We start from the raw sequence: 11,222 nt of genomic DNA, 5'->3' as shown, positions 1-11,222 counted from the left end.
TGGTTGTCATAATCATTGTGAAATGTATCTATGGGTATTATTAGGAGTTTGATATCTATACTGAAAATTATATTAAGGCCCTAGAGTTAAGGCAAGTCACCAGGAGGAATGTTCCTTTTATACAGGAGGTAACAGATAGACATCTCCCTGTCTGGTCATTTGCGTATTGTATGCCTCACAATATATCTTTTTGCATACTGAGCCAGAACCTGACTGAGCAATTCATAAATCTATAAGAGAAAATCTACAGTAAGAAACAAACAGGGTGCATGGGGGAAAGGGGGAGGAATGTCCTATTTATGACTAAAGACAAAGGATTGATTGGTATATCTTGAAATGCAAAGAGACACACTGAATCCTTCACTGAGGAGGCAAACTGATAGCATGCTTGTCTCATGAACAGGCATCCTAGTTTTTAGTGATAATAAAATCCAAAATTCTCTGACAGAAAAACATAAAAATCCCCTTTTCTCCCCCATCAAAACAATTTGCGGAAATCTACATGAATTTGCAAAATGTTTCAGTCAGCCTGAATCTGCATACTCAAATCTGTTTTTTTGGCAAACAAGGTTCTGGCTGAAAATTTTTACCCAGCTCTGAATGGGAGTGAATCTGACTTTAAAAGCATGATACTGCTCCTGATTAGCATATGCTGAATATGCACTGTACTCTTCAATCCTTAACCTCACCTTCTAAGCTTGCTCACTTACCTTTCTCCTTTGCTTGGGCATTAGACCATTAGGTGGGTCCTACCCTTAGTAGTGCTGCCTAAAAATGTAATTACATGTACAGTGGCTATCTGTCTGCACAATTATCCATTTTACATGATCTACCTAGTAGGCTCATAATGTTACAAAATATGAATTTAACACAAAAACCACAAAGCCTTAAACTAGTTAATTGCCATACTGTTAGGTAAGGAATAAAATTGTGGCATTTTAAATGAATATTTGTCTAGAAATTCAGCAGTTGGCATATAAATAACAAAGAACACGAATCTCTGATTTACCTTAGGGTAGTAGGTATATTTAATACAGCAGTAAGGGCAGTCAATACAGAATCATAGGTTTTAAGGCCAGAAGGAATCATTGTGATCATCTAAGCTGGCCACCTACATAACAGAGACCAAAGAACCCTCACCCAGTCATATCTGAATTAAGTCCACAATGTTTGTTTGAGCTATTCAAGTCTTGATTTTAATACATCAAGTGGTGCAGAACCTACCACAATCCACCATATCCCTAGGTAACATAATGGAGCATTGCCCTGAAAAAAGGAACAACAAAACAAAACGAAAATGTGTGTTTGGGTTTGTTTGGTTTTTTTATAGCATGCCCTCCTGTTTGCTACTGGTCTGATTTTCCCTGACATAAATGAATCAAAGTGCTTACTTCTGCCATGATAAATCATGTATGTAGCTTTCTGCTCTTCAAATAGTGTCATTGAAATGAATGGAATTACTCATGTAACAAGTGGCATAACAGGTCCATTAATGTATATCTAAACCCAGGGCAGTGAATCTGAAAGATACCAGTCTGCATCTATGAGAAATCACTGCACTTTTATTGTTTTATCTTTAACAAAAACTCATATGAGACCTTAAGTTTTTTCTGACATGGTCACTCCAAGAAGACTATTCATGCTTCCTCATGCATGCAGTAGACAAGCTCATATGAAAGCACCATCCTGATTTGTCAGAGTAACAGTTTAACACTAGAAAAGTGAAAGGATCGCTCTTCTACCTTTTGCCTTTAGCTTTCAAAGTTGAATGCATTTCCTCTGCAACATTCCCAGGCTTTGTCAGATCACTCAGGAACAGAATTTTCAGGTATCATTGCAAACTGTTAAACTGATCCATGTTCTTCTTTTTGAAGAAATGTTGTATTGCAATGACTGCAGTACTTTTCCTTTTCAAGTACCAGAATGACATTCCATGAGTCCAGGCTTATTGGAGGTCTGTGCCAGATAGCATTTTTTGGTACTACAATACAGCTAGTCATTATGCAAAAAGTCTTGATTTTCTCATGGCACTGGGGATGGGGAGGTTATATTTTTAGTTTTCAATCATAGCACAATACTGTATTTAAATAAGTTGTCTATAATGAAAATTATAAGAAAGAGTCAAATATCCTCCATTTTTTCAATTAAATTGTTCTAAACCATTTGAGTTTATTTACCTAATAATTTAAAACCATCAAAATCCTCATACGCCACTATATTAGATGTATATATAGACAAATTGTGGGAATTCTTGGAGGATATTTGCTTAGGAGAAAGTGGCTATTTTTACAAAGTTATGAAAAATAATAAACATTGAATATCACTGTTTTGGTGGTGGAAGTCAGAGCCATGACAAACTTACAGTCTTATTGATAAAGCAACCTCCAATAAAGGCTAAAAGAGGACCTGCTTATACAGATATTTTCAAAAAAAAAATACAGATGGTTACATTTCTACTAGAATACTTCAAAAGTTGAAGAGATCAAATTACTTACTCAATATTTCTGTGTCTACATCTTGCATCCCAAGGAATCATTGCAAGGATTCTACTGACACATTTGACATTTTCAGGTCTTCTGCATGAAAACATTTGAGAAATTGCACCATGTTTCAAGTTTGATTCAAGAATATGACAGGTTTTGACAAATTCTTATCTAATCTGTTGATTCATAATTTTTTTGTGAAATGGAAAACATTTTTAAAGATAGTTATACAAGACCGTTCTTCCTATAGTAGAGAGAAAATGGCTTTGCCTATAAAAATTAGCCACCATTGAGTCTCACACTATTTCTTGTTTATTCTTATAAATGAAAAAAATATTTCAGATAAATAATACACAGTAGCTATTTTTATCCATCATTACATCTACCTCACTTAAGCGATCAGTAAACAGACTGCATACACTGGGCTTTTCATTTTAATTTCAATATTGTGTAATAATTTCCTAAAAGAATTTTGTTCCATTTTTAACTTGGCATCAGGACAGATTAATATTCACATGGCTGAATTTGATTGACAAGTTTCATTAGATTTAGGGTTTTGTTTTTGTTTTTTTATTAATTCAGAGCTATGTTAACTGTTAAATACTGAATCCAGAATTAACGACAACATTAAATGCATCTGGCTGTATTTTCACATCTAACATCTTTGTAATAAAACTGCTCTTTCAATAAATAAAAATGGGAAGATTCATTGCTGTGTTGTGTTCTCAGAACTGCGGCCTCTCCCTGAACTCTGAAGCACAAACCCTCTATAGGAGGAGGAATGTTGTCATTTTAGCTATAGCATTATTTTCATATTGTGACTCCAAAATGTGTAAAAATAAAACTGACTGTCACTCTCATTTATATTTTACATCTTTTTTTAAACTTGTCACAATATGTCATTATCCTCTGGCTGGCACATTATGCTCTAATTAAAATGAATACATCATCCTGAAATACAAGTAATTCTACACGTCAGAATTTTAAATATAGTTAATCTGAAAGTCAATGCAATGTGGCAAAAACTGGGATCAGCTGCAGTACTTTAATTTGGTGTGTTTGGTAGCAAGGGGTGAACCTGAGCAGGTCCAGAGTAAATTAGCCTGTGATAGAAAATGAGAGATAAAAATTTCCTAAAATGGGTGCATGGGAAAACAATGAAATATAGTACACACCACTGCATCAGAATGCACTTAACAGGGAAATCAGTTTAAGTGAAATTGCTTCTCTGGGAAACATCTAAGCCTAATGGTACATCATGGCCATACTGCTGTTTAATGGGGATGATAATTCTGTTTAATAGGGATACCATCAAGTGATTAAGTGGGGCTTAAGTCTTTCTGTGTATCTCATTTTCATCCCAGTACTATCTGTTTCCTCCTCTCACAACACATTACACTACCTCCCTTAGCTGGATACATACAGAAAGTGTGCAAAGTAGGTCTGAGCTCAACCAACGAAGGTTAGATCCAGACCCAAAGTATTCCAAAATTTGAGGGCTATAAAAATGTATTGTTCCACTTTAGGGCCAATTTGTAATATGAAGTGATTTATTTATGGTCCTAGACTCCAGTTTGCTTGCTTAGTCTGTGTATATATACATACTGAGGTGCTAAGCTGGTGGTGGGCAACCTGCGACCCACATGTGGCCCATCAGGGTAATCTGCTGGTGAGCTGCCAGACAGTTTGTTTACATTTGCCCAGCCACCCACAGCTTCCAGTGGCTGTGGTTTGCCATTCCCAGCCAATGACAGCTGTGGGAAGCGGCATGGGCCGCAGAGACGTGCTGGCTGCCGCTTCCCACAGTTCCCACTGGCGGAGAATGGCAAACCCCAGCCACTGGGAGCTGTCAGCAGCTGTGCAAATGTAAACAAATTGTCTGGCGGCCTGCCAGCAGATTACCTTGATGGGCTGTATGCATCCCATGGGCCGCAGGTTATCCACTACTGCTGAAGATCATCTGAAACTCGGGGAGATATTTCTCATAGCTACAATATCCACAGCAATGGGCATAATCTATGTTTGAGAGGGAGAGAAAAAGTGGAAGGTGCAACTGTGAGTCCAAAAGAATTTAGAATGTTTAGAACTATAATTCTGCAGGGAAGAGTGTGGTGACATAATTCATTGATTCAGGCTTCAAGAAATTATAAGAAACAAAGGGGATCTGCTACACAGCATGAAACTTAAGAAGATCAAGAATAAAAATTTTCTGGGCTAGCTTTTATAGCAGTCAGGACAGAAAATAAATTCACCAATATTTTAAACACCCAGATAGCTATTGAGTAACCAATACAGCCAAACACAAAATAAAGAGGCTTCTAAATAGAGCTAGGTAAACAAACAATTTATTCAATAAATTTAGCTCTTTTTTCTGCTTGAGCTATCTGCAGAGAGACTTTCTGATTTATGCAAGTCATTTCAGGAACAGTTCAGAGGAACATATTCCATCCTATAGATTGCTTGCAAACTATTCATTGCAAATATTTCACCTCTGATATTGATCACCTCAGTCATATGGTACAGTATTGTATCTGGTCCTTGACTGAATGATTCCCAGTAATTTGGGTCTCCTTCAGCAGGGCTTAAATATGGACTCTGCTAGGCTCCTTGGGCATGTTGCCTTATGATTGGTGGGGGGAAAAAAGTGGCAGTATCTCTCAAATACCACCTACTTGTTCCACCAAAATTAGAAGTTACTCACAGTAAATTGGTAGATCTGTGCCCATCTCTCTCCTTCCTTACATCAGGAATGGCAGGTAATAATGCTGACATTGACATTATAATCATTGGGCATCTGAGCTAAGACAACATTGTGATGAATGGGAGAGTTCACACCTCTCAGAGCTACTGTTACTAAGTTTTTTGCAGAGTCACATAGGTATTTTTGCATCAGTTACACTCAGTTCCCACTGTATAGGTTTTCTTTGCAACCGTAACAGCTGGAAATTTACTTTTATAATGAAAACTGGTATTCTGGAGATTAAGATGGCAGCTTGAGATAGGGATGGGTATGGCATACCGCTGCATAGTGGCTGTGATGTGCCATCACAGTACATTTATTGCTTATCTGCACTGGAGGGAGAACACAACCACTATGGAAGCTGTTCTCCCTCCTGTACCCCAAATACTGGGAAATGCCAGATGCATAACCCTTCTCCCGCCTGCCTCCTGGTACCATTGGGGAACTTTATGCCCCCTTATCTTTCTGAATGGGCTAAGAAGTCCTAGGTTACGCTAGCAAGAGGAATAAGCAGTTTTCAGAAGTATCAGGGTAAACAATTGAAATTAGGTTCAATGATAAATGAGGAAGGGGATGTAATATGACAGTACATCAAATGGAGACTAATCAGAGGAAGGAAATGAAAATGAACAGCAGGCTGGAAAACATGACTTACCATCCTATACATATTTAGCTCTTTTAATCTTTACTTATAAAAGACAACTAAGAATATGGCCATAGGTAGCTGAGCAAAAATGAGGCGGCTTTGGTGAACTATGGAAAGGCAACAGAAAAAGTTAAATGGAGAGATTCAGAAAAGTTATCACTAAAAGTCTATCTGTATGCAACTTTTTAATAGATTTTTGTTTTGATATGCCGTAAAATGCAGCATATACAAGTAGCAATTCTACCAGGTATTTATCTAGAATAGAGTATAAGAATAGTTTGCCAACAGCACTTTATGTTTTGTTAAACTACTGGCAAATGCTTCATCCCAAAACCAAACAGCCCCAAATACCCTTGTGTATTTCCCAACAGATGTACAAATTACCAGATATAAGCACATTGCAAAAATATAAGCAGAGAATCATAGAAATTTAGGGCTGGAAGGGACCACAAGAGGTCATCAAGTCCAGCCCCCTTCCCTCAAGATGAACCAAGTAAACCTAGATCATCCCTGACTGGTGTTTTTCCAATATGTCTTCATTTCTCAAGAATAAGCATGCCCAATTTTAGTGGGGGGTTTAAAACTTTTCCTTATAGGTCAGGTTTTCTAAATTTTATTATTTTGTTGCTCTCCTCTGAAATTTCTGAAATTTGTCCATATCTTTCCTAAACTGTGGCATCCAGAATTGAAGACAGCATTTCAGGTGATGCCTCACCAGTGCCAAGCAGAGAGACACAGTTACCTCCCGTGTCTTACATACAACAGTTCTGTTAATATATCCCAGAATAATATTCGCCTTTTTTTACAAATGTATCACTCTGTTGACTCACATTCAGTTTGTGATCCACTATAACTCCTAGACCCCCTTCATCAGTACTACTACCTAGCCACTTATTCCCTATTTTATAATTCTGCATTTGATTTTTTCTTTTTAAGCGAAGTACAAAAAGGAAGCTTACAAGAAGTGGAAACTTGGACAGATGATTAGGGAGCACTATAAAAATGTTGCTTGAGCATGCAGGGGTATAATCAGGAAGGCCAAAGCACAACTGAAGTTGCAGCTAGCAAGGGATGTGAAGGGTAACACAAAGGGTTTCTGCAGGTATGTTAGCAACAAGAAGATGGTCAGGGAAAGTGTGGGACCCTTACTGAATGGGGGAGGCACCCTAGTGACAGATTGTGTGAAAAAAGCTGAAGTATTCAATGCTTTTTTTGCCTCGCTCTTCACAGACAAGGTCAGTTCTTAGACTGCTGCACTGGGCTGCACAGTATGGGGAGGAGGTGAGTGGCCCTCAGTGGTGAAAGAACAGGTTAAGGACTTTTTAGAAAAGCTGGACATGCACAAGTCCATGGGGCTGGATCTAATGCATCCAAGGGTGCTGAGAGAGTTGGCTGATATGATTGCAGAGCCATTGGCCATTATCTTTGAAAACTCGTGGTGATTGGGGGAAGTCCCAGATGCTTGGAAAAAGGCAAATATTGTGCCCATCTTTAAAAAACAGAAGAAGGAGAATCCGGGGAACTATAGACCGGTCAGCCTCACTTCAGTCCTTGGAAAAACCAAAGTGCAGGTCTTCAAGGAATCCATTTTGAAACAGTTGGAGGAGGGGAAGGTGATCAGGAACAGTCAACATGGATTCACCAAGGGCAAGTCATGCCTGACCAACCTGATTGCCTTCTATGATGAGATAACTGGCTCTGTGGATATGGGGAAAGTGGTGGACATGATATACCTTGACTTTAGCAAAGCTTTTGATAGAGTCTCCCACAGTATTCTTGCCAGCAAGTTTAAAAAGTATGGACTGGATGAATGGTCTATAAGGTGGATAGAAAGCTGGATAGATCGTCTGGCTCAATGGGTAGTGATCAATGGCTTGATGTCTAGTTGGCAGCCAGTATCAAGCGGAGTGACCCAGAGGTCGATCCTGGGGCCAGTTTTGTTCAACATCTTCATTAATGAAATGGATGATGGGGTGGATTGCGCCCTCAGCAAGTTTGTGGATGACACTAAGCTGTGGAGAGAGGTAGATATGCTGGAGAGTAGGGATAGGGTCCAGAGTGACCTAGACAAATTAGAGGATTGGGCCAAAAGAAATCTGATGAGGTTCAACAAGGACAAATGCAGAGTCCTGCACTTAGCACAGAAGAATCCCAGGCACTGCTACAGGCTGGGAACCGACTGACCAAGTGGCAGTTCTGCAGAAAAAGACCTGGGGATAGAGTGGATGAGAAGCTGGATATGAGTCAACAATGTGCTCTTGTTGCCAAAAAGGCTGATGGCATATTGGGCTGCATTAGTAGGACCATTGCCAGCAGATTGAGGGAAGTGACTATTTCCCTCTATTGGCACTGGTGAGGCCAGTTTTGCGCCCCCTGCTATAGAAAGGATGTGGACAAATTGGAAAGAGTCCAGCGGAGGGCAACAAAAATGATTAGGAGGCTGGGGAACACAATTTATGAGGAGAGGCAGAGGAAACTGGGCTTATTTAGTTTGCAGAAGAGAAGAGTGATGGGAGATTTGATAGCAGCCTTCAACTAATGAAAGGGGGTTCCAAAGAGGATGGAGCTTGGCTGTTTTCAGTGGTGGCAGATGACAGAACAAGGAGCAATGGTCTCAAGTTGCAGGGGGAAAGGTGTAGGTTGGATATTAGGAAAAACTATTTCATTAGGAGGGTGGCGAAGCACTGGAATGGGTTACCTAGTGGGGTGGTGGAGTCTCCAGAGGTTTTTAAGGCCCAGCTTGACAAATCCTCCTGGCTGGGATGATTTAGTTGGTGTTGGTCCTGCTTTGAGCAGTGGGGTGGACTAGATGACCTCCTGAGGTCTCTTCCAACCCTAATCCTCTATGATTTTATGAAGGTACCTGGAAGCTTGGGCAGGCAATTGCAGAGAGAGGGCTTTCAGAGTGTGAGAAAAGCACTTCAGCAAATCACATAGCATCTTTAGTGCTCAGTGGGCATTGGCTCAGGCAACTCACAGAAGGGACATGGAGCCAGTCTCTCCCATCTTCTCCTTGTGCTGATGGACCTGACTAATAGGGCCATGATAACAGTCTAAAAATACTTGAGATGTGTAAACAACAAGGAGGGAGAGGTTTTTTTAGCCAAGGAGCTAGAACCTGGAGTAATGAAACAAAATTAAGAAAGGCAAAATATAGGATGGATATTAAAAAGTTTTGACTTCCGGAGAGTGTGAGTGATTAAGCTGTTGAATAGCCTCCAAGGAATAATAGTGGAAACATGATTATTCTGGATGTTTAAAATTACATTGGGCAAAACACTATTTGTCAGATTCTGTCACAGTGGGAATGTGGATTTAACAGAGAGACATAGCCAATGGTGAATTCGCTGTACACAGGGAAATTGCTGGTGGAGACAGCTCTGCCACCTCTTGCATCAACTACTCCAATCATACTCAGTATGTGGGACTGAGTGGGCATTCCAGTGAGGTGAGGTGGGACAAAGCAGAACTTTGCTACACCTAATCCTCCCACTGCTGTAGAGTCACTGATAGACCTTACCTCTGTAGTATAAATTAGAGCTGCTCCTTGCAGCTCTAACTTGTATGGGAGCCAGGTAGCTTGGGAAGAGAGGCATAACGGATTCCTTGGTGGCTGTCCCTATAAAATGTAATAAAGGGTGTATTACTACTTTGGAAAAGGTTGTATAGGATGAACTCAGATGTCTTTTCCATCTCTATGGATCTCTGTAATTGAATCTGAGACATTTGCAAACTAGTCAGACTGCCCTGTACCTACAAAACTAGCAGAACTCTAAAACTGTCATTACATTATTTGCCCTAACTTTAAATTGGAACACACATCTATGATGCTGATAAATTATTCATATATAACTTAAGAATAATAAAGCTAGTGTGGCATTTGACATGGTTTTTAAATCCAGGAAAACTGAATAAAAGCTTCTTAACTATTTTACAGTGGTGGATTTAGCAACTAAACCACCAAAATAGAAAATGATTCCTTGGAGGATAAAAAGAACCAATCAACATAAATTTGTCTTATCAGAATTAAGTTTCAGGAAATCTAAGGACATGACTTTATACATCATATTACATACAGGAAGATTACAGCAGTAAGTATAATGTTGCTTCAGTGCATACCAATATATTATTAAGTATAATTTGCAAAATGCAGAAAATCCCAGCAGTCATCAATTCTCATCTGTGTGTAATTACCTGTAAAAAATCCAGATAAGTTTGAATCACTCAAGCCACTGGTGTTCTCCATGACCAGCAGCTTCTAATAAACATACATGATCAGTATGAGTTTTGCTTTCTTAACACTGAGCTTTTAGAAATATCTGCAGAGACAAAAGCTGTAACAGAGAGAAAATAAAGTATACCCTGTGGAGTATTACAAGGCAGTACATTCATTAAGCAGTTCTTATGACACCATAAATGCTTTAGTCATAAGAACTCAACATACAATTACAGCCTAATACTCCAATAGGGACTATGTTTTTTTATAATATATGGTTTTTCATTGCACAAAAAAAAATAAAAAGTACCAGTAGTTTATTTCTTTACAATTTGAGAGTGACTTCCCCTTTTGAAAGATACTCAAAATGTTTCGAAGTGGGACTATGTAATATTTAAAGTGTCATTCACCACTGATGTTCTATTTAAAGATTTATCGGATGAGGACATTAGAGAATGATATATAGAAACACATTAACTATAACCAGTGACCAATATTACAATTGCTTATATGATGTTTGTATGAAAACACCATGTAGCAATAGTTTGCAGTTAGCAATGGTGCAGTTTGACAGGAACACCCAACTGGTTAGCAAGTGTTGGTGCTAGCGTTAGTGTTGGTGCTAGTGTTAAGTGGGTTCTGAGGCAGGTGGCTCGTTACCCCAACTTGAAGTGGTGAGGGGCTCCGGAGATAGTGGCTCTAGAGTGTCAGTTCAGTAATGTATAAGGAGGAGCCAAACCTGGAAAGAACCTGGTATTTGTTTTTGTTTGTTTTTGTTTTCTTTGTTAATTAAGCTATACCATAGGAAGGGGAATGCATTTGGACTTTACCTAGTGGGTATATGTACACTAGACTTTTAAACATCTAATTAATTAATGGTCAATTAACTCAAGGTATATAATGCTTTTATAGACACCAGTGTGGACACTCACCACTTTGTTCTGGGTAGGGGTAAGTAACTACTGCCAAGGAAAGTTCCTGCACTCAGGATCTACTTATTGCTCTGTGCCCATGGAGGCCAGAGTTCTCTGGCTGAGCTCTGTACCTTCAAAGTGGTAGGTTTGGGGCCACTGATTTCACTGACCATTTTGCTTCAGTAAGGTCTGAGGTATCAGACCCAAAAGTTATTTCTTTACC

The 11,222-nt window shown here is 39.1% G+C and overlaps 1 long non-coding RNA gene across 1 annotated transcript; it reads right to left on the bottom strand.

Moving 5' to 3' along the window:
* Nucleotides 1–1,623: 1,623 nt before the first annotated feature.
* Nucleotides 1,624–10,272, bottom strand: LOC119853950. Its single transcript, XR_005292281.2, has 3 exons — nucleotides 10,064–10,272; nucleotides 9,390–9,488; nucleotides 1,624–2,096 (listed from the first exon to the last, which is right to left on the bottom strand). It is a non-coding gene; the product is annotated as an uncharacterized LOC119853950 (long non-coding RNA).
* Between the last annotated feature and the right edge of the window lie 950 nt (nucleotides 10,273–11,222).

This window comes from Dermochelys coriacea, chromosome 3 (genome assembly GCF_009764565.3).
Source record: "Dermochelys coriacea isolate rDerCor1 chromosome 3, rDerCor1.pri.v4, whole genome shotgun sequence".
Classification (NCBI taxonomy): domain Eukaryota; kingdom Metazoa; phylum Chordata; order Testudines; family Dermochelyidae; genus Dermochelys; species Dermochelys coriacea.
The sequence above is the reverse complement of the archived record's forward strand: the minus strand, read 5'-3'. Positions and strand labels throughout refer to the sequence as shown.